This window comes from Oncorhynchus keta, chromosome 37 (genome assembly GCF_023373465.1).
Source record: "Oncorhynchus keta strain PuntledgeMale-10-30-2019 chromosome 37, Oket_V2, whole genome shotgun sequence".
NCBI lineage: Eukaryota > Metazoa > Chordata > Actinopteri > Salmoniformes > Salmonidae > Oncorhynchus > Oncorhynchus keta.
Genome location: NC_068457.1, coordinates 9,863,791 through 9,887,356, shown reverse-complemented (window position 1 = coordinate 9,887,356; position 23,566 = coordinate 9,863,791).

Sequence of the window (23,566 nt, the reverse complement as noted above, 5' to 3'; positions counted from 1 at the left end):
TTGCCAGATCCCCAGGCCGTGCTGTCTGTGTTGGTCTTTCCATACAGGGATTGTTGTTGCTCTTAGAGGCGATGAGACAGAGGGGGGAAAAGAGACTAGCCAGGGAACCCTAGAGCCAGGACCCTTCCTGAACTGAACCCCGGGTCAGTCTACACCTTAGGTAAAGCAGTTCCACTCCTTTCTCCTCCAGGGTGAAGGCTGACTGGTGGAGCAGGAGGCAGGAGGAGGAAGGAGGGGAGGCTGGAGAGGAGGCAGGAAGGGAGGCAGGGGCGGCTACCCCCGTGTCTTGTGTAATCAACATTTAGAGAAGAGCTGGAGGCAGGACTTGTATTCCCCGCTGAGTGACAGGCAGCGCTCAGAGCGAGGATAAACCTCTACTCTCCAACCTAGCATTCCAAGGGTCAGTATAGTCTGCCTGGGATTGCAATTTTGCAAATGAAATAACTCACAACTCAGAGAGACCAAACATTTGACGGAACTTTGTATCCTCTTTACATAAACAAAAGGAAATATATGATGACAAATGAAACAATTTACAGGATTGTAATTGTTTCTTGTTTATGTTTCTTGCTCCTCTTAATCTCAGCAGAAACAATACTATTTGTTCAGTCTAAGATATTGTTATGCGAGGTTTGTTTTAATGAATATTTCTCATAAATATTAAATGGATTTTCCATTCGAAATGCAACAAGCTTTAAAAGAAAATGGGGTGATGATACACACAACAGTGTAAAATCCAATAATGATCCACCTGACTAATTAACTGTGAATGTGACCATAGCAAATAACTACAGGCAACCTGTGAGCCCATCAAACGGCTGTTCCCCCAGGAACTAGAGACCTTTTCATTGTTCACAGAGGAAATAATCAATAATTTCCATAATTCGGAGCATATAAACAGAATGAACCAGCACAGGAAACAAAGCAGTGGCCTGGGCAACGCCAGCTACAGCCTCGATCAGCCTTACAGGGCTCAGCCTCCGAGGCTGCTGCCTGCCCATGAGAAACACAACACCACCCAACCGTCTAAAAACAGCCTCTGCAGCTGGTGGCACAAATGCATCTTTCAGGCAGCATTCAGAGGCCTCAGTCTGCACAGTTTACCGCACTAAATGTATGGAATCAGCCACAAGCTAAAAACTACAATTACAGGTGATATACAGATTGAAATCGCAGGGCTATTTTTTTGTTGAAGAAAATTGTCCTAATGACCGGTTTGGCGGTTCAGCGATGGGAGGGGATGGGGAGGGAAGAGAGAGGGAGGGAGGACGGGAGGGTTGCGTCTCTCTTTTTTTCTTTGCCCATGATGGGAATAGCTGAAACAGCTGCACCTGCTGATGCGATGTGCTCTGCAACACTTAATGATATCGGATGATATCATTAGGCAAAGTGTTCACAAACAGATGTTGAGCCGCTGCCTAAATAGTGTCAGCTGAGCCCGCGCATCCCGGAACAGTATTATTTATATAGAACATTTAAGTTTGTTATGTTAATAACCCTGCTATTAGCACGAGGGTGTTGTGGTAGGAATACAAATGCCACCAATAGGGCCATGCCAGGAATCACAGAATGCCGAATTAAATAGATCTTAGGAGCTCTCGGGGTGGCGGATGACTGGAGTGAATTGCATGTAGGGCTATGTTTAGGTCTATTGTTTGCCTTTTCTCCTCAACACCTAACGCCTTATTTGAGAAAACATATGAGGAAGCAAAGGAAGGTTTGTATGTGTGTTTAGTCTGGCAGGATGCTGTGGCAGTAGTTTCACTATAGCTCAGACACCTTGCACCTTAGCAGCTTCAGGAAGAGAAGTTGATGTGTTTGACCTGTGAGAGTCTGCATTTCGTATTATTCTGCATGTAAATCCGGAATATTCCATATGTTATGTTTCAAATGGTGTGTATTAAACCATCAACCATTTCGAATGACACAGAATGTTACTAATTACAATTCATATGATATGTTAAGAATTTTCATTCCTACAACATGCAATTCGTACAATATGTTATGAATTGGAAAACGTATTATATGTTACGAATTCCAATTTTGTGTCTAAAGTTAGCGAGGTGGTTAGGTGGCTAATGCTTATGTTAGCTAGGTCTAGGAAGTAGGGTTAGGGGTTTTAAGGTTAAGGTTATGAGTTAGGTTGAAGGGTTAAGGTTAGGGTAGGATTAGAGGAAGGATTAGCTAAAAGGGTTCATGTTAGAGTTTGGGTTAGCTAAAATGTTTAAGAATAGGGGAAGGGTTAGCTGTCATGCTAAGTAGCTAAAAATAAGTAAGTAGTTGCAAAGTTGCTAATTAGCTAAAATGCTAAAGTTGTCAGTGATGAGATTCAAACACTCAACCTTTGGGATGCTAGACGTTTGCATTATAAACCCACCCACCCACCCACCCACCCACCCACAACCAATGTTTTGTGCCTTAAGTAACCTTCTGTCTGATGTAACCATACCAGATGTAACATATCGTAATATTTTGAGTGTCCCGGATTTACATTTACTATGTTACGTGTAGTGTATGAGCCCAGGCTGGTGAGAGTTGTTTGGCTGACTAGTGGTCAGAGTGGCAAATAGATAGAGCTCATCTCTCTGTATGTTGCGTGGGATGAAACAATAAGAGGAATGGGACGATAGAGAGCGCCGACAGTCACGCTGGAGGTAACTCAACATGCGGTGACCTTTTCAGGTTCAAATATACAGTACCTTGAAAAAGTATTCAGACCTCTTGCATTTCTTCACATTTTATTGTGTTACAAAGTGAGATTAATATTGATGTAATTGTGCATTTTTTTCTCAACAATCTACACATAATACTCTGAAATGTCAAAATGAAAGAATAATGCCATATATTTTAAAGATTAATACAACATTCATAACTAAAATACAATTGTTGCATAAGTATTCATCCCCTTTGCTTAGGCAAGCCTAAATTATTTTAGGAGTAAAATGTGGCTTAACAAATCACAGAATAAATGACATGGATAATCGAGGTTGACATGATTTTTGAATGGCTAATCCTTCCTCTGTCCCCTATACATACAACATCTTTAAAAGGTCCCTCAGTCAAGTATTGCATTTCAAGCACAGATTCAACGACAAAGACCAGGGTGCATTCATCCATCTGAACTGAGCTACAGGACAGGAATGAAACTGCTCAGGGATGTCACAGTGAGGCCATTGGTGATTTTAAAACAGCTACAGAGTTAAATGTCTGTGATGGTAGAAAACTGAGGATGGATCAACAACATTGTAGTGACTCCACAATAATGACCTAAATGACAGAATGAAAAGAAGAATATAAATATACACAATATTTTCCTGCTCCAAAACATAAATATTGTAGGCAAGAAGGCACTAAAGTAATGCTACAAAATAACAGAAAAGGAATACACTTTTTGGCCTGAATGCAAAGCCTTATGTTTGGGGCAAATCCAACAAAACACATCACTGATTAACTACCTCCTTATTTTCAAGTATGGTGGTAGCTGCATCATGCTATGGGTATGCTCGACATTGGCAAATAATGGGTTGTTTTTCAGGATAAAAAGTAGCTTAGCACAGGCAAAGTGACTGGGAGAGGAATTCACATTTCAGCAGGACAATAACCTACAACACAAGGCCAAATCTACGCTGGAGTTGCTTACCAAGAAGACGGAATGTTCCTGAGTGTCAAAGTTACAGTTTTGACTTAAATCTGCTTGAAAATCTATGGCAAATTTTTAGAATTTTGAAAAGAAAAATGGGCCAATATAGCACAATCCAGGTGTGCAAGGTCTTAGAGACTTAGAGACCCAAGAAGACTCATAGCTGCCTCTAATTGATGCCAAAGGTGTTTCTAACATGTACTGAATCAGGGATCTGAATACTTTTGCAACAACTATATTTTAGTTATTTAATATATATTCATCTTTAAAACATGTGTTTGATAGAGTATTTTGTGTAGATTGTTGACAAAATATACAATTAAATAAATTTCAATCCCACTTTGTAGCACAATAAAATGTTTTAAAAAATCCAATGGGTCTGAATACCTTTCAAGGCACTGTGTGATGTGAGTAAATTGATACTGGCTTCTTGCTGGACCTGAACCTACAAAAATCTACACAATGCATTGGTAGTGAAAGAGAACATATACTAAAAAGCTTCTTTTTTAAAAAAACATTAAACAACATTACACTAGAGACTTGTGTTGCCTTTCCCATTGCTGACAACTGGAATGTATAAGCCTACATTACCTTAGACAGCAAATAAAGGCATGAGCATGAATCCTAATAGTGGTTAATGAAATAATAAAACCTCACATCAACGGCCCTATTGGAATGAACACGAGTGGGAGAGCAACATCTCAGGCAAGCAGAGGCCGGGGTAAATAAGATAAAGCCCTATTGCCTGCATGTTAAAATACTCCTAATACACGTGTTAAACAGATTTATGTAAAGGTTAGGAGTCATGCACCATTCTCCTCATGCAGTTGCCATTCTATCCCCCTGAAAGGCACACAAGACAGGCGCCCATTTCCACGCTAGCTATTATGCTCATTTGTCCTGTCAGGCCTGACAGCCTGTTTGACTCTTCCCCAGATACGGCCATTAGGTACCGCTCTGTCATCTGACAGGAGGCATTCTGCCGCTCCTAAAAACCTCTAATTATTTCCTTCGCCAGAGACAAGCGGGTGCTGAGAAGGTAATTTTTAACCTTTCACGTGCACCTGGGGAACGCTCCTCCTGGGAGCCAAGGTGCCTGTGTGGCATTCAGTCATCAAAACATGACCTTTAATGGCCGCGCGGAGAGCAGTTGGCACCGGGTGCCATGCGCGGGGTAATGCTAATGTTGATGGCTAATTTATGCGTCAGACGCCCCGACTCTCGCCGCCTGAGCCGGAGCCCGCCTGATGCGTCTGTGGTCGGTAAGTTTAGGTGGTGGTCGTGGTGTTGCCTTGTTGTACGGCAGTTAGATTTAACAATGTGGGGAAAGTGGGGAAAGGGAGGGTATCTGGGGATCTGCCCCAGAGCAGCAATCTAGAGGTTAAAAAGGGATTTTGGGGAGGGGGATGATTTTTACTGGCACGAGCCCGGGAGCCGGCGGAGGGGGAATTGAGGGGGCTAATTATGTAGCAGGGAATACATTTGGCGTGACCACTGAGCCTTTTTAGAATTTGTTGAGCGCACATCTGACTAACGTGCCTGACCTTTACTTGTTCAGCCCAAATTGCAGGAGACTAGAGAGGATGCAAGATGGATGCAGATTCCATGACCTAATTGCCCTTTATTCTTAGCAGGGTGGATAGGGTGGGATAGAGGCAATACCTTGTTGAATGTGTCCAATTAGAAGTGCTATTTTGTTCTTACGTCTTCAACGTTTATGCCAAACGATTGTCCTCCCTCGAATACGTCTCATATTGTTCTTATTGGCTTTAACACCTGACAATCTCTCTCTATACTTTTCCTAGATCCAACCTGAATAGATACAATGTCTCTACACGGTGTACACCTCAGATACAGGACTCTAGGAAAGGCCTGTGTAATAGGTCTGCTCTCCCCATTCCCAGCTAAAGTACATCTCCATTCTGCAGCATCTTGTGCCATATTTCAGGTCATGGCCATTAGGCTCCTCACAGAGCTCCCTGCCTGTCACTCATATCGCTAGGTTGGTTTCCTTGACAGCAACGATGCCCGGCGTATGTTAGTACATGCCACCTCTATAACGTATGCGACTTCGCCAGCTGGTGCGCACATGCAGACAGGAGAGGAGGCCAAAGAGGAGAGGACAAAGGTAGCAGAGTACAGTTGTAGAAACATAAGAATATAGGAAGCATATGAGAAAGAGCATTTATATAATCAACTCAAATGAAATTGTGTTTGTCACATGCGCCAAACACAACAGGTGTAGTAGACCTTTACCGTGAAATGTTTACTTATACGAGCCCTTAACCAACAATGCAGTTTTAAGAAAGTAGTTTTAAGAAAGTATTTACTAAATAAACTAAAGTAAAAAGAAAAATACATTCAAAACGGTAACACGATAAAATAAGAATTATGGGGCTATATACAGGGGGTACCGGTACGGAGTCAATGTGCGGGGGTACAGGTTAGTCCAGGTCATTTGTACATACTGCTAAAGTGGAGTAGTATGATAAATAGTTTGATAAATATCAAAAATGGACCCTTATCTTGAGAACAGCTATTTGTGCGATGATTGCAACTAGTTCGGGCTCTGATTATCAGATGAAGATCGGAGATATTGTGAAGGCATATGGAGCAAAATCAGGTTGTTTATGTATGATGGGGGTATGGGTTGCAAACAAGGCGTTGCCTTAGGCTTCAGTGTAGATTGCCAGCTATCTGTCTTTAATCATACAAACTGTTAGTCACATTATAAAATTGGTATTGATATGTCTATATAATACTGTTTATGAACATAAGGAAATCATAATTTGTCATTTGTATAAAAGAGCTCCAATTGTAGTAATGTGGTAAAATGAGTTGAAGATGATTATTATCGTAAACGTATATGCAAAACCGGAAGAACATCAAATCACAGTCACACGATGGTCCAATCAAATACAGCAAATTTGTGGCATTATCTTTCTTTGAAAAATGTACATATAAATTAATATTGAGCAATGTCTGCAAACACTTACATACATATGTAATTGCATATGTTGCCAGACAAATCTGTTTTCAGTTCATCTATACTGTCTGTCATATTGCTTGAAAGACAGTGATGAGCATCGTGTCATTTGTTTCTCCTGCAAAACATTGTTTTCCTTGTTCATTTTTTCCCTGTTCATTTTTTTTCAGTTTCAACTTCCCCGAGCACATGAAAAGGTCAATGTAAAATGTTTTCTGAACCCCTTCCAGCAAAAGAATGTAATAAATATAAGTAATAAGTCAACATAATGCAAGATAGATTAAGCATATAGCCTTAGATTTATACAGGCTTTAAGGATTTAGTATTCTAGTCCTAATCCCTTGTTCAACCCAGCGTCACCATTAAACTTCAAAATTACACATTCTATCACTACCACCCTCCTCACCTGAGTATTGGATTACTGAAATAAAGAATGAATAATTAATGACGAGAAATAGGTTCCTGGCAACTGCAATGGCTGCAATTTAATAATGAGCATTAGGTTTCTTGTTTCCCCCCCCCCCCTCCGCTCCACTCCCTCCTTCACTCCGTCCTCCCCTTTGGTTCACTGGTGTTTGAGCCTCTCATATGTCTAACAGGGGAGATGACCGCAGGAGCCACGAGGCAGGTATCATTTTCTTATATCCTGGAACGAAGTGAGAGAGTGACTGAACTGAACACTCCTCCCAGGCAGCAGCTGGAAGGACAGAGAGAGAGAGATCTGCCTGTTTCTTTTCTCTCTCTCTCTCTCTTTTAATAAGCCTGTCGTTAAATAAATTAGAATATTCACCCAGGGGTGATAAGACGACCACAAACCCTCTGTCATCTGTTTCCCGAGCACTGCCAGCCAAATAGAGCCAGGGCCTAGCGACAGCTCTCTTCTCGGTGGCCTAGCTCAACCTCTCTCTCTTTCACTCTCTCTGTCTCTCCTCTCTCTCTTCCTCTTCTCTCCCCTCTGTCTCTCCTCTCTCTCTCTGTCGCTCCTCTCTCTCTCTCTGTCTCTCCTCTCCCCCCTCTCTCTGGCCTAGCTCTCTAGCTGAGTTCTCTCCGTCTGAGGTTAGGATAGAGAGACACTGACAATATGCTCCTCCTCAGGTCTGTATCGTACTGTCCTCAACATGCAGTGTACGTACACATTATGCATAAAGATACACACGGTCCACATATTCATAATTAGTTAATGTTCTGAGAGAATAAATAAAGTAGAAGATGAAGGATAAAGGCAGTGGGGGGGTGGGGGGAGAAAAAAAAACTTTGTTACATATGGACTGCTTCTTACAAGTAATCAGTAGAATGATGGTGATTGGCTGCAGGCGCCAGGCAGCCAGGTTGGCCAGGGCTGGGAGTTAGCATGGTGCCCAGGTCTTTGCTGCAGGCAGGCTGGAGCTCGATCAGCAGCCCAGGTTGGCCCTGACTCTGCTGGGGAGCAGATGGCTAGCCAAAGCTTGTAGTCACACTTACCTTCCCCACTAAATCCCTAATCCCTCAGTGGACGCTCCTCCAAGGCAGGTTTTGGAGGCAGAAATAGGGGTTACAATCTGGACGAGGGTGCCGACTGCCAAAATACTCACAACACAGAAATGCAAATTAACTTATTTGTGTTGTCTGCCAGCCAAAAGAACTGGGCTTCTTTAGCAAGTAATTAAGATACCTTGAAAAATATTTGTAAAAGATCAATGATTTCAGAAATCGACACATAACAATGATAAAGAATAGAACAGACAGGGTGTCCTGCTCCACTCCTGTATTTTGCATCTGTGCTCTGCCCTGATTGTGTTTATCCACAGATGTGTATATTAGTGGCTAGTCCTTTGGGTTCAGGCCAGGGCCCCGTTGATGTGATCCTCTCTGAAGCGGTTGATTACTTTAAATAACTCTCTGTCATCATGGCTGTTGAATGGGACTGGTCGACACAACACAGAGGCAGCCGCTGGATATTGTACACACACCGTACATAACATAGGTTTTGTGCAGATATTGTTCCTTTAAAGCCAACAGCTTGAAGCTGTATAGAGCGACCCGAATCAACAACTGTTCAGAGGAGGCCCAGGAACCGGGCTGACACTGCTCAGCTGCGCAAGTTGGCTGGAGCTAGCATCGAACAGACACTGTTATTAGCACGGTGTTAGCATCTAAATGGTGTGCAGATGTTAATGTGCTGTTTTAGATACAACATCTAGATAAAGAGGCAGAGATAAACACCGTTTCACGTCAGATAGCAAATGAATGAGAATTATGATTAGCGGTAAAAAAAAAAAAGAATAATGTTTGCATCGAAAAAATATAGCACAAATGATACCAATGTCAATATTGAAATAAATTGTTCAGAAGTCCTTATGGGGAAATGTGTGCAATTTGCTTATAAAATGGTTAAAACCACAGTAGTAAAAACAATTGGATCATTCAGGCATATCAAATATATGAGCATTGTGAGCAACATGATACTCTACAGCCATAATACTACACAATATACTATATGATACTACACAGTACGTTACAGATTTATGCAAAGTGAAATTGATGAAAGTGAAAAGGACATATGGGAAAATATCGGAAACAGTATTTGTGGGTTTGGTCCTTTCCAATTACTCCCTCATAAAAAGTACGAGCGCTTTCTGAATCATCCGTCCTTGTGTCTACTGTGGTAACGGTTGAGGGCCTCTGAAAGGCTTGGGGCCTAGTGAAGCAGAGACAACAACCACCCTGGTTCAGGAGCAGATGTCCTGCACGGCCAGTCTCAGATGGTCACAGTCAGAGTCTGGGGAAAGGTCAGCCTCATACAGTGGGTTAAACTGGGCCATCATTACTTTTGCTTCAGGTCTTTCGGGCTGATGCTTTTTCAGATCATCGACAGGATTCTATTTTAATTAAAGGTTAGGTTATGGTACACTGTCGCCATTGAGGCATACAATGCTACACAACTATGGAAGAGCACGGTGGATCGCATCTGAGAATTGAACATGGGAAATCAAGATTTATTTGTCGAAAACAAAAATCAGTTCTCAGCCCAGGAGAAATGGTCAAATATGTGACGTTATGATCAAAGTTAAAGACCAAAATACGTAAACCATGTTATGGCATTGACAAAGTAAAACATATGCAGTGAAAGAACCATTACGCAAGCTATGCATTACATCACATGTATAGGACTTGAATGACATTATACTGTAGGCTCTGAACCACAACCCAACCTAAGTTAGTCAATGCGTGGCGTGTTTCCGGACATGAATAACATTAAGGGTCCATACTTAGCACAGACTTAAAATGCATCGGGGTGATCTGACAATCAGATCTGGCATTTCACCTGTGGGTATTTGGATTGATTGAGATGCACCAGAGTGGCCGTGTGTGTGAGGCTGTGTGAGAGGCAAAGAGTTAGCTAATTGGCCCTAGAGGGCAGCTAATTCTTACTGAGCCTCTATGAGACCTACATTTTAAAGGAGCATCAATCCATTAATGGGACGTTAATGTGTTTCTCATTTTCATAGAAGGGTTGGGGTAGACCAGTGTGGAAAATCAGATATCGCCACCTTTAACTCCGACAGCAAATAGACCGAGTGACATGTCTAGAAGCATAGTATATTTAGCTGTCCATCAATGAAATATGGGGCACTGACTACCATGAGCTGCCTTAACCCAACAGCTATAACTTTCTATTCCCTTTGAACAACCAGGTAACATGACAGATTCACTGTGTGTCAAGAGTGCACTGGTATATATAAAATATATGCCATTTAGCAGACGCTTTTATCCAAAGCGACTTACAGTCATGTGTGCATACATTCTACGTATGGGTGGTCCCGGGGAATCGAACCCACTACCCTGGCGTTACAAGCGCCATACTCTACCAAGGAACAGCTTTGCTCCTGTGTAGCTACTGAAACATTCTCACACACACACACACACACACACACGCACGCACGCACGCACGCACGCACGCACGCACGCACGCACACACACACACACACACACACACACACACACACACACACACACACACGACATAAGGTAAAACAAGGTACAACCCCCTCTGTTTATTATCTTATATAGCCCTCTCTTAAAAGATGAATGAGCAGGCGGACTGCACATCATGTTCTCTGACATGTTACATTAACATTTATAAAGAACTTCATCAAAAAGCACTTCCTCCTTTCCTGGTGCACGGTAGACAGATTTGTTCTGACATCGGCGCAGCTCCATGGCTGGTTGCGGTCTCAGATTAATGCGGTGGGGACAGGGGTAGAAGGACTTCGGCTCTCTGGCAGCAGTGATTCCTTTTGGATTTTAGCTTATGAAATAATACCTGTCATTTGCCGTCGCTGATCCCAGAAAAGGGGGCAGGTTTCCGAGGTCATCATCTCCATCTGTCAGTGCAGCAGCAGCATGCTGTGTCCCTCCATCCCTCCCTCCTCCATCTCTCCCTCCTCCATCCCTCCACATTAGCACGTGATAGGCTGTAACAGGGCTCTCAGGGAGGGCCTCGGCCCCCATCCGGCCCCATCTCCCAGTGGGACTAGACACAGAAGTAGTCAGGGGACGGCCGACTCCACCTGGGAGTCACAGATATCATTACTGGCTAAACGATGAAGACACAGGGCATAGACTCTACATTCATATGGGTTTTATGATTCCCTGGTTATCAGATAACGAGAGAGAGAGAGAGAGAGAGAGAGAGAGAGAGAGAGAGAGAGAGAGAGAGAGAGAGAGAGAGAGAGGCCTATGGTCGCTACCAGCATCACATGGCATTTTAAATAGTAGATTATTGTAGTTTGGATGAGAGAACACACTGTTCTATAATGCCTTCTGTGTTGGGCTTATGCCTGTTGAAAGGCAGGAAAGGAGAGGTCAATTTGAACTAACATTGTGGCGAGAGTAACGAGATACATTTGAAAACCAGCACAATTTGCAATGATGAATGCCATTTTTTCTAATGTTCCATGAGAAGATCTAGGTCTGACTAAAACTTTGCTAATTAGATAGAATTTACCTTGCCAATCTCGAGAGCCTCAAAGTTATATTGTTCCCTTCATGAAGCGGTGCCATCCATGTTTAATTCAAACAGCAGAATGCAGATTCTAAGCCACAAATATGATTCATATTCGTACGGCTACTTAAATATTAATGCTGCCGCCAGAAGAAGGTCTAGACATTTAACATGCAAAGTGATTCCTACGGCCTCTTCTCTTGATGGGAAGATTCTCCAGGTTAAGACAATCAGCAGATAATGTCATACATCATTATTTGTTTTAATCTTTCCATTAAATACTTTTTTAAAACATCATTTTCCTACACAACCATAATCCTTTTTTTGATTGAATTCAAAACGAAAACCTATAATTTATGTTTAGACTCAATCCATTGATTGAGTCTAATTATTTTGTCTAATTATTTTGTCTGTCTTTTTCTGTTGAATTAGATCTACTTGCATTTGAACAAACAGGTTGGGGTATATTAAGTTGAGCTACAGTACAACTATATTATGTTAAGCCACAGTACATGTTGAGGAAGTGCATACCTGCCTTGGGGCCTGCAAATACATCAGAGAAATAAAATCATGAAATGACCTGGTTTATTACAGCACTATCTCAAATCCTCATAAAACCCATTCCATGCCCCAAATTGATAAATACATAGAACACCCCCCCCCACCCACCCACCCACACACACACACACAGTGTATCAATTCAACGTCTGAGACATTTAATAAAATTTTTAAAAATAAAATACAAATCCTGGACACCAGCGCAATAGTATTATCTACTTGTTGATAGCCTATGTAAATATAAGTATGACAACCCCAAGCTTTAAGATTACAGTATAGCCTACTTCAAAGTCATGGAATCAAACCACAGAGAACAGATCAAGCAGCACCTTTGTGATCTGTACGATTCCGCTACGCCAACCATGGTATTTGTCAAGTCTTCCTAAGAATTTATCAAATGAGCTCATTCGCCACCCGCTGCCTTTTTAATAGTACTGGATAGATTTTAAAGGAGTTTGTCTGACTTTGATCAAAAGCTCACAGAGGATTCTAATCAGAAGTCAGACAAATAGATTTGAGCCTAAACCAGACGTCATAGCATAAATCTTGCATGTAATGTGAACGAGAGGGTGGGGCACTCATTGGGTACATAATCCACTATAATATTACCCCTATATGATTAAAACAATAATTACCTGTCTGTGCTTGACTCGGACTGAAATTGGTTCCGGTACTCATTTTGGGTGCCGGTACTGCTTATATTTAGGTGCAGGAGTTGCACAATACTTTTGAGCCAATATTCTATAAGAGGAACAGGGGCTCAAGCAGTAGAACATTTGAGGTCCCGGTACTCAGCTCTGGTGAGCTCCTGCCCAGATTACCTGGTTTCCACAATTAGTCCAAAATCATTGAGGCAGGATGATGGTTTATACTACAACATGTCACATGGTTTAAGGTACTGCTATACACTGTATAAAATAGGACATAGTATGTTTTCTGTTTGTTTCTTACTGTAAAGCCTATTCTGTTGAGTATATGGATCCAAAATGTGCATATTTCCTAATATCATTCTTCAACATGTTTACATGGTGGATTTGACTAAATCCCTTTGTAACAAAAAATATATAACAATGCCTTATTTTTATTTTCTCTTGGCAAAAAACCCACTACTATTTGTTGCTAGATAATGCATTGTGAAGGCGACAGCATGCTTCAGTTCAGCTGGCGAATGCGGCTAAGAGAACCAAACAATTGTGATTGCATTACTCCCTTAAAAGCCCATCGCTTGGAAAATGAGAAAATAGTGCCGTTTAGTATTGTTTGTCTGTTTTGAGACGACGTAGACAGGATACACTTCCTCAGAATAGTCCGAATTAATCTAAGATAGCTCAAGAAATCTGTCATTCATTTTGATGTTTTTGCCGAGGAGATCTTAGTTGCACAATTTTGCTTCTAACTAAGATGTTTGGTGCGGTATTTCTCAAAGAAAAAAAAATTGCATGAAAATGTGTCACTTGGTGAATGACATCAAAGACTTTATTGAAGAATCCCTACTGTTGACCAATCACTGAAGGGGCATAGAAGGGGTACGACTTTGGCTTACCTCGAGAAAAAAATGGTGTGCCCAAACAGCCCACAAAAACCTTAACAAAATCCTAAACGAACCAAAACGTCACAAAATGTCATCATAATATATGCAATATATGCATGCACAATATATGCATAATATATGCATGCACTCTTCCGCACTGTTTCAGCTGGGAAGCATGCAGACACCTTTACTCTGTAGTGACTGAGCCCGCTCATCCCCCTCCCGGTCCTCCAGTGTGCGCCCACTAGGACCTCCAGTGTAGAGCTGCTGTGACAGACAGCCATGGTAAATAGCGGTGAGAAGGTAACATGTTGTAGTTTGTGTATTACATCTGACCTGGCTGAAGCCTGTGTGTGGCTGAACAGAAGCGCTGGGGCCTTCTGGAACAGAACAGAGAGGACAGGGCTGGAGCTGTACGTGTCTGGCTCCCATCCCCGCTCCCATTGACCAAACAGCTGAACAGGGGACTGAGTGTGTATGTGTGTGTCTCTCAAAGGCAGGCAGGCTGTGGGAGGGAGGCAGCAGGACCTAGGCTCATTGTCCTCCCCTACTCAGGCTGGTTAAACTCTGTTGGCAACGCCACGTCCCCAGGGATGATTTGGAATCCCAGTAACAGGAATTTTAGCACGACAGGTGTTAATATCGAAAAGTCACACATACAGAAACACAGAAACGTTTGCACACATAAAAAGGTTCAAGACAAAAGCATAGTCTACTACCCCCCCCACACACACACACACACAATGGTGGTGCATGTCCTTTGTGTCGATCTGAGTCAAAGGTCCTGCCTGGCCTGGCCCGACACATTAGCTACCCAGGTGCCGAGCAGATACAGTTGCACTATATAATGGCTAATTCAGGGGCCGGTTATGGGAACACCAGCTGGCCCTGTATTTGTCAGAAATGAAATGATTTTGGATTCACATGTCAACAGAAGGACCTGACATGCAAGACTGAAACAAGCTCATTTCTGCCTCTTCTTTCCCACATCAATAAAAATCTGCCCATTGCTTTAGTGCAGCGTTTCCCAAACTCAGTTCCCTGGACCCCCAAGGGGTGCACGTTTTGGTTTTTGCCCTAACACTGCACAGCTGATTCAAATCATCAACTAATCGTCAAGATTGAATTATTTGAATGAGCTATGTAGTGCTAGTGCAAAAAACCAAAGCACCCCTTTAGTGACATGGAGTAGACTTATTCGTTTCCCAAAGGAATATGCATTAGAGCTTTGTGAAAGAATAGAGGAATTGAACAATAGGACTAACACATCCTATATCATTTTTCTTCATACAGCTGTAGAGAGACCTGCGATGACTTGCCAAAAAATGAGGACGTTGAGAACCTTCATAAAACCCACTACAAACCTTGAACCCTGATCTCATGGAAACCACAGTAATGCTCTCAGAACTGTACGGATATCAATGCATGCTATCATCTCGCACTCTAACAGCATGTAGATTTCTACGGCAGATGTTCACTTTGAAGAGTTGACCTGGGCGATTAACCACCTTCAAAATCATTATACATGTAACTGACCTGTGAAAAATGAAAAATTTTACATGGTTGTAAAATTATTATTATTTAAAAAAAAATCTGATTCACAACAGCTGATAGGTGGGTTAGTATAAAGCATATCTGATGCACCGTTACACCCACACAAAACATTAAGAACACCTGCTCTTTCCATGACAGACAGACCAGGTGAATCCAGGTGAACGCAACGATCCCTTATTGATGTCACGTGTTAAATCCACTCCAGTCAGTGTAGACGAAGGGGAGAAGACAGGTTAGACAAGGATGTTAAAGCCTTGAGATGATTTAGACATGGAGTGTGTATCAAATCACAAATCTAATGTTATTTTTTTTTTGACATGCGCAGGTGTAGTAGACCTTAGTGAAAAGCTTACTTACAAGCCCTAACGAACAATGCAGTTAAGAAAAATAAGTGTTTAGAAAGTTTACTAATTTAATCAAATAAATGTACTAAAATAAACAGAAGTTAAAAAAATATACATATTAAACATTTGAATAAAAAAAGAAGAAAATTGAAAAATAACAAATAATTAAAGAGTAACAATAAAATAACAGCAGCAAGACTATATACAGGGGGTACCGGTACAGAGTCAATGTGCCCCCCGGGGGCGCAGGTTAGTCCAGGTAATTGAGGTAATATGTACAGTGGTTGCTCAACTAAAAGCTTTGAGATTATGCTGCGGGATTTAGAGGTAATTTGTGGTTTAGTACAGTGCCCTGCATCACTGCTTCACTGCTCCAGACCACCACAAGGGGGAGTTAGAGCACTGATTATGCTTACTGGGAAAGACTCTTTCAGAATGAATGCAAGAGGCAAGTGGTAGGGGGGAAAGAGAGCCTTCAGAGGTTAAGACAGCGCTGCTCTGAGACAAGCATGGGGACTGGTCTTGATAAATCAATGAGATTTTTTATTTTCACTGAATCTCCGTTTGGGTATAGGTTAGACTACAATTAGGGTGTGGAAATGTTAGGATTATTTTTCTCTGTAGAAAAATACTGTAGCCTACTCCTGACTGGTCACATTGTGCAGCGCCATTAAGGGGCTATTAGCAGGACAATAGATACTTTGTGCAAGGCAAATGTGACTCACGACTTGGATTCGGTCTCATGTAGCAACATTGGAATTTCAAGTTTTTAACTTGGATAAAAGTGGAGACTCAGAGCTACAAAATGGTATAACATACACTGCATTTGAGGAAATACCGGGAAAGTAATTCTGCTTTGAAATTTGATCAACGTGTAAACTCCCCTTTGAGAACCATCTTACAATGTTTTGGTACTAGTATTGGAGAGCCCTTCTATGTCTCCCATTCAGCATTGTTCACAACTTCTTAAGCCTTAGCCCTACCCATTTCTTTAAGGGTTGCTACCAACCGTGCTGTACTAACTTGCCAGCTACTTCCAGACATCTAAGAGAGAGAGAACAGCTCACTGAACATTACTCGCCCTATCGCTGTGGTTTCGTGTTGAGAGCGGACATTGGATTACTCTGGCCAATAAGTAGGGTTGTTCCGGAAGCTCTGACCTCACAACTACAGTAAAGCACCCAAGCTAACTGGCTAGCTACTTCCAGATACATAAGGAGAGAACACCCCACTCTAACCATTTTACTCACCCTAGAAGAGCTGGTTAGTTTTTTTCTTCTTCATGTTATCCAGAGCGTTGGTGACTGTAACTGTGCGGCTGGCAACAATTGAATTACACTTTGTTGCCAACGTTAACTGACACGGACATAGTCAACGGCTGTTGAGCATTCAAAAATGCTTCAGTTATTCTGCGCTCTGGCACACTATGACTAGAGTCTTTTGTTAAGAAATGTAGCTAGATAGCTAGCTAGGTAAACAATGAATCCCAACGCATGACGTAACGTTAGTTAGCGAGCCAGCCAGCTAACGTTAGCCAGATAGCTAACAGAACACTTTAACTTGAAATGAAAATACTTCAAAATTAGAGTGGAGTCTTCGTTAAGACATGTAGCTAGCTAGCTAAACAATGGACCATAATCACAACTCATGACGTTACTACCCTGCATGAATCTGCAGGTAGCTAATCAACCAGGTTCTATGGCTATAACTAGTCAAGCAAATGTGTCAGAGTTTCAATGAATAAGATCATACACATAATGTTTGCTAGCGACCCAGCCAGATAATGTTAGCTGGCTAACAGTCCACTTGAAATGAAACCACTTTCTGTCAAAATTAGAAATGTGTAATATCTGAAAATCTTATCAGTACACATCATGGATGGACGCGTCTCCTGTCTGAACCAATGCATTGTTGCCTTAGTTTGACAATGTAATTCAGACTTGTGTTTCTACATCTCCTTAGCTTATCATACTTGAATTCCACTAATTTCAAAACTCAGTCCTCCAGAAAGTGGAGAGCATACACATAACTTTAGTTAGCGAGCCAGCCAGCTAACATTTGCTAGCTAACATTACACTTTAACTTGAAATGAGGTTTATGCAGTTTTACTATGCAATACTTTTTCCTTAAAGCTGCATTCGACACAATTACCTAAACATACTGACCAGCTCCAATAGACAGACTGGTTGGACACCTGTGCCGGCTGCGACCCGGGAGACCCATGAGGCAACGTTGGGCTTTTGGTTTCTCTCTCTCTAAAATCAGAAATCAATTATTCTAAATTTTTAAAAATGATTTATTTACAAATTAGTAACAATGTCTCACCCCCATGTTCAATAATGGCCTTTTTCTCGCTCATCATCTCCAAAATATAGTTATTTTTTTAAACAAGCCATTGAAAGTTGGCTGCAATTTCAGCTTAATTAATCCACCAGAAAAGACACAACAAATAATACAAGAAATATTGTGGTTAAACTCAAATATACTAATTGATTAAAACAACTTTTATCAATTGGAACCTTTAGCAAGTGGAAGTATTATTATTATTAACTCTGTTTTTCACAAGTGTAGCAGGCTGTGAATTCTGCAAACAACATTTCTAGGATGGGCTATTAGCAGGACAATATATATTGGTCATATTGGTCATGGCTCCCGAGTGGCGCAGTGGTCTAAGGCACTACATCTCATTACAGGAGGCATGTCTACAGTCCCTGGTTTGAATATAGTTATTTTTAAAACAAGGGAGGAAAGGGAACTTCTCTGTCGGCCCTGGGGTCCTTTTTAAAACATAAAATAATCTCCACCGATGAGAATGGGGCTGTGCTCGGTCCTCCTTTTCCTGTAGTCCACAATCATCTCCTTTGTCTTGATCACGTTGAGGGAGAGGTAGTTATCCTGGCACCACACTGCCAGGTCTCTGACCTCCTCCCTATAGGCTGTCTCATCGTTGTTGGTGATCAGGCCTACCACTGTTGTGTCGTATGTGTGCCATTCAGAGGGTGAATGGCCAAGATAAAAAAAAATATTTAAGATGGGGAATGGTAGTATGTGCCAGGCGCACCGGTTTGTGTCAAGAACTGCAACGCTGCTGGGTTTTTCATGCTCAACAGTGTCCCGTGTTTATCAAGAATGCTCCACCACCCAAAGGACATACAGCCAACTTGACAAGGCTGTGGGAAGTATTGGAGTCAACATGGGCCAGCTTCCTTATGATAAGTTTTCGACACCCTGTTGAGTCCATACACTGACGAATTGAGGCTGTTCTGAGGGCAAAAGCGGGAGGGCAACTCAATATTAGAAAGGTGTTCCTAATGTTTGGTATTGTCAGTGTATATGGGCAGTCAGTTGTGCCAAAATAACTACTGTTCCTGGTTAGTCCCCCCTCCCCCTTTTCCGCTTCTAAACACAAGATGTTGAAACAATATTGCCATCATTCAAAATGAGAAATCACTCATCATATAGTGTCTTTTAGTGATTTTTTTTGTTGTTGCCACAATTAAAGTGTTTCGTGTTTATAAAAAACCCATTTCAATGCTTGGACTTCCATCAATAGGAACGAGGAAATTCTCTATTTGTGTGAAATGGTGTTGGAAATATGAGCCTTTTGCATTAGTTTCCTGTAAAGTGCTTTTCCAAGTGACTCAGACAGAATAGTCTCACTGAGTAATGACGATTAGCACGTAAAAGCAATGCGGGGAGTACAAGTGCATTGCATTCATACAATGCCAAGAAGTTCTATGGGAGTCTGCATATCTGATCGCTGCTGATTTGTTTGGGGGTCTTCACTTCACTTCTGTCTCACGCCCAATCAGATTACGCCACAGAAAGACAAAGGCTGCTACAGTATATGCCATTTTGGATTTCAAACCGTTTCACTTCAGACACTAAGAGATAAATCAAGTGCCGTCGTCTCATTTTCTTTCTAGTCTTGCAAAAGTAGATTTTGTTTGCACTTATTTCAGTGGGTAAAATTATTCTTATATGCAGTAGCTCATTTGGAAGAGTACTGCAGCTATCACATGCACAATGCAATTTACAATGAAAATCATTAAGTTCATCTGACAACATGTATGAACTTAAATGATACGTAATTGACACAATAATACTAATACATTGATATAAAATAGTAGTCTACAGTCATTAACCTCCATATCAACATCAACTTTAAATCATCAACCGCCTAACTAAATTAGCAAATGTATCCGTATGTCTAGGTTATACTCTGCTTTGCCAAGTTTTTTTTCTCCATTCCATATGTCATTTTGACATCGTATAGGACTAGTACACACACACACACACATACACGCACACACACACAGACACATACACACACAGACACACACACAAGCACATCACAGATTGATTTGGATCGAGCCAAAAAGCAGAGTGCTACTGTTCTCACAGAACACCTTCACATCAACTGTCAACAGCCCAATCTGTGCCTAACCGCTTTCAGCTGACGTTTGAACAAATAGTATAACTCAACTCATACAGTATTCACAAACGGAATCTATATCTATTAAATATATTTTCATCAAAAATGTTATCCATATATACTGCATGAAGATCCTTCGTTTTTTGAGTATCAAAAATGTGTAGTATTACCATTACTGACTATCTTGCAGAAATGTAGGTAGTGGTGGTCCTTGTGAAATGTTTCTCCATGTATAAACCCCATTTATCCTCTGAAGTAAATACATCCTGAGAAGACTGCACACAGAGTCATGAAAAGGCACCTCTGCACCCTCTCTTGTGAGCGTCTCCACGAAAATTTATATTTGCCCGTTCAAACAAAGCTAACTCTCCAGTGATTCCAGCAACACAGGACTCCTGCAAACCTATTAGCATTGGTTCCAAGGGCACCCTCAGGAAAGACATGATTCCCTAACAAAACCAGCCCCCTGTACATTTTACACACAGAAATATAGAAAGTGCTGCAAATGCACTGCGACATGGATAGTGCCTAGAACGATGTCTCCTGTTGTGGTATGGCAGGGGGAAATACAGTAGCATCATAGATTGTGACATCTAGAAATCAAACAAGTAAGGTCTGTTTTTTGATTTGAGGAAAAACCTGTATTGGCTTCTGGGTAGAAGTATCAGTTCACGTTTACAGAGACACTGTTCACGTACGGTTGAGTTGATTGTCGAAGGTGAGGTGACTTTGCAGTCATCTAAACTGTTTTCTAAGGCTTTGATCTCAAGCTTTGTAGCACAGTACTTATTCAACAGTGGTTCTGGCGACTGATCAGAAACCTGATCCAGGAAAGTAGTTTGGAAAAGTAAGTAAATTACCGTTTAAAGAAATACACCAGTGAAAGAGTATAAAACAGATCAATTATTCCATAAAGATCATTAGCTCCAAAAGTTATTAAGATTATGGTCAGAATATTTTTCAGGAGGAACATTTAGTAACTTCAATTCATGATAATTAATGCTCTTTCCCAGAGGTATTTACATTTTGATGGTCTGAAGTACCATTACGGTTTTGAAACACTGTCCAACCCATGCAGGCAAGAAGTATATGAACATTGGGAAATATCCACTTCTTCAAGTGGGATTTACAAGCCAAATCCTTTGGATGTGTTCAAGCTGTCACTGATTGGAGCAGAGTGACTGGCTTTCTTTGGCTGAATCCACGCAGGGAGAGAAAGGGAGAGAGGGAAGAAGAGAGCGAAGGAGGGAGGGAAAGATGGAGAGAGTGAGAGGAAGAGAGAGAGAGAGAGGATAGAGAGAGAGAGAGAACGTGCAGATGTTGGATCTTATCCTGTTGAAGGATGCATTTTAAACCTGTAGTGTTTTTTGGCTTAGAAAGGCTTCTGACTTGTCATTTCCACTTCGAAATGTCAGTCTTGGATTTCCCTTACGGAAAATGTATCAACCCCTGCAACAATTTTCATTTATTATAATCCAGATAATAATTCACATTTGATTCACATTAATAATTCACATTATTTTCATGCTGTATCAAACTGGCTCAAATCAAGATCCTACATCTGTAAGCAGCGTGTAGGCAATTGGGAGAGAGGGAAATGGGAGGAGAGAGAGTGTAAAGGAGAGACATTTTTAAACTGTAGGGAGCAGCAGCAGCCTTTCAAATAAGGCAAGTGCAGTTACTACGCTACAGGACAGCAGCGAGAAATGTGGGATATGTAGACAAGGGCCTCTGCCCCTCTTACAGCTATGAAATAACTACCACAAAAATGTCAATAATAGGGGAGGGACTAATTTATATTAACAGATTACATACCAACACACTGGCATAATTGATATTACTTAATATAATATTTAAATGTACGTATTCAAGTCATGTGCTTTAGAATTGATGACACCAACACTGTGTGTTTGTGTGTGTGTGTGTGTGCGTGCGTGCATACGTGCGTGTGCTTGTGTGTGTGTGTGTGTGTGTGTGTGTGTGTGTTTGTGTGTGAATGTGCAGGTGTGTGTGTTTCAATACAAACTATGCCTATTTTATTATCTTATGTTCGATGAGAACATGCTCATGCAACTATATGCCAGAACAGTCAGTCATTGTCACGCCCTGGCCATAGAGAGGCTTTTATTCTCTATTTTGGTTAGGCCAGGGTGTGACTAGGGTGGGCATTCTATGTTCAGTTTCTATGTTTTGTATTTCTTTGTTGTTTGGCCGTGTGGTTCTCAATCAGAGGCAGCTGTCTATTGTTGTCTCTGATTGAGAACCATACTTAGGTAGCTTTTTCCCACATGGGTTTTGTGGGTAGTTGTTTTCTGTTTTGTGTGTCAAATCAAATCTTGTTTTATTTGTCACATACACATGGTTAGCAGATGTTAATGCGAATGTAGCGAAACGCTTGTGCTTCTAGTTCCGACAACGCAGTAATATCCAACAAGTAATCTAACCTAACAATTCCACAACTACTACCTTACACACAAGTGTAAAGGGATAAAGAATATGCACATAAAGAGTGATGGTACAGAACGGCATTGGCAAGATGCAGTAGATGGTATCGAGTACAGTATATACATATGAGATGAGTAATGTAGGGTATGTAAACAAAGTTGCATAGTTTAAAGTGGCTAGTGAGACAAGTATTACATAAAGATGCAGTAGATATAGAGTACAGTATAGAGTACAGTATATACATTTACATATACATTTACATATGAGATGAGTAATGTAGGGTATGTAAACATTATATGAAGTGGCATTGTTTAAAGTGGCTAGTGATACATTATTACATCAATTTCCATCAATTTCCATTAATGAAGTGGCTGGAGTTGAGTCAGTATGTTGGCAGCAGCCACTCAATGTTAGTGGTGGCTGTTTAACAGTCTGATAGCCTTGAGATAGAAGCTGTTTTTCAGCCTCTCGGTCCCTGCTTTGATGCACCGACCTCGCCTTCTGCATGATAGCGGGGTGAACAGGCAGTGGCTCGGGTGGTTGTTGTCCTTGATGATCTTTATGGCCTTCCTGTGACATCGGGGGGTGTAGGTGTCCTGGAGGGCAGGTAGTTTTGCCCCCGCTGCCGCGCCTTCTTCACCACGCTGTCTGTGTGGGTGGACCAATTCAGTTTGTCCGTGATGTGGACGCCGAGGAACTTAAAACGTACTACCCTCTCTACTACTGTCCCGTCGATGTGGATAGGGGGGGCGGTGTGGATAGGGGGGCGGCCAGTCAGGAAATCCAGTACTCAGTTGCACAGGGCAGGGTCGAGACCCAGGGAGACCCGATTGGAGTGGGTCTAAGGTGTCAGGTAGGGTGGAGGTGATATGGTCCTTGACTAGTCTCTCAAAGCACTTCATGACGGAAGTGAGTGCTACGGGGCGGTAGCCGTTTAGCTCAGTTACCTTAGCTTTCTTGGGAACAGGAACAATGGTGGCCCCCTTGAAGCATGTGGGAACAGCAGACTGGGATAAGGATTGATTGAATATGTCCGTAAACACACCAGCCAGCTGGTCTGCGCATGCTCTGAGGACGTGGCTGGGGATG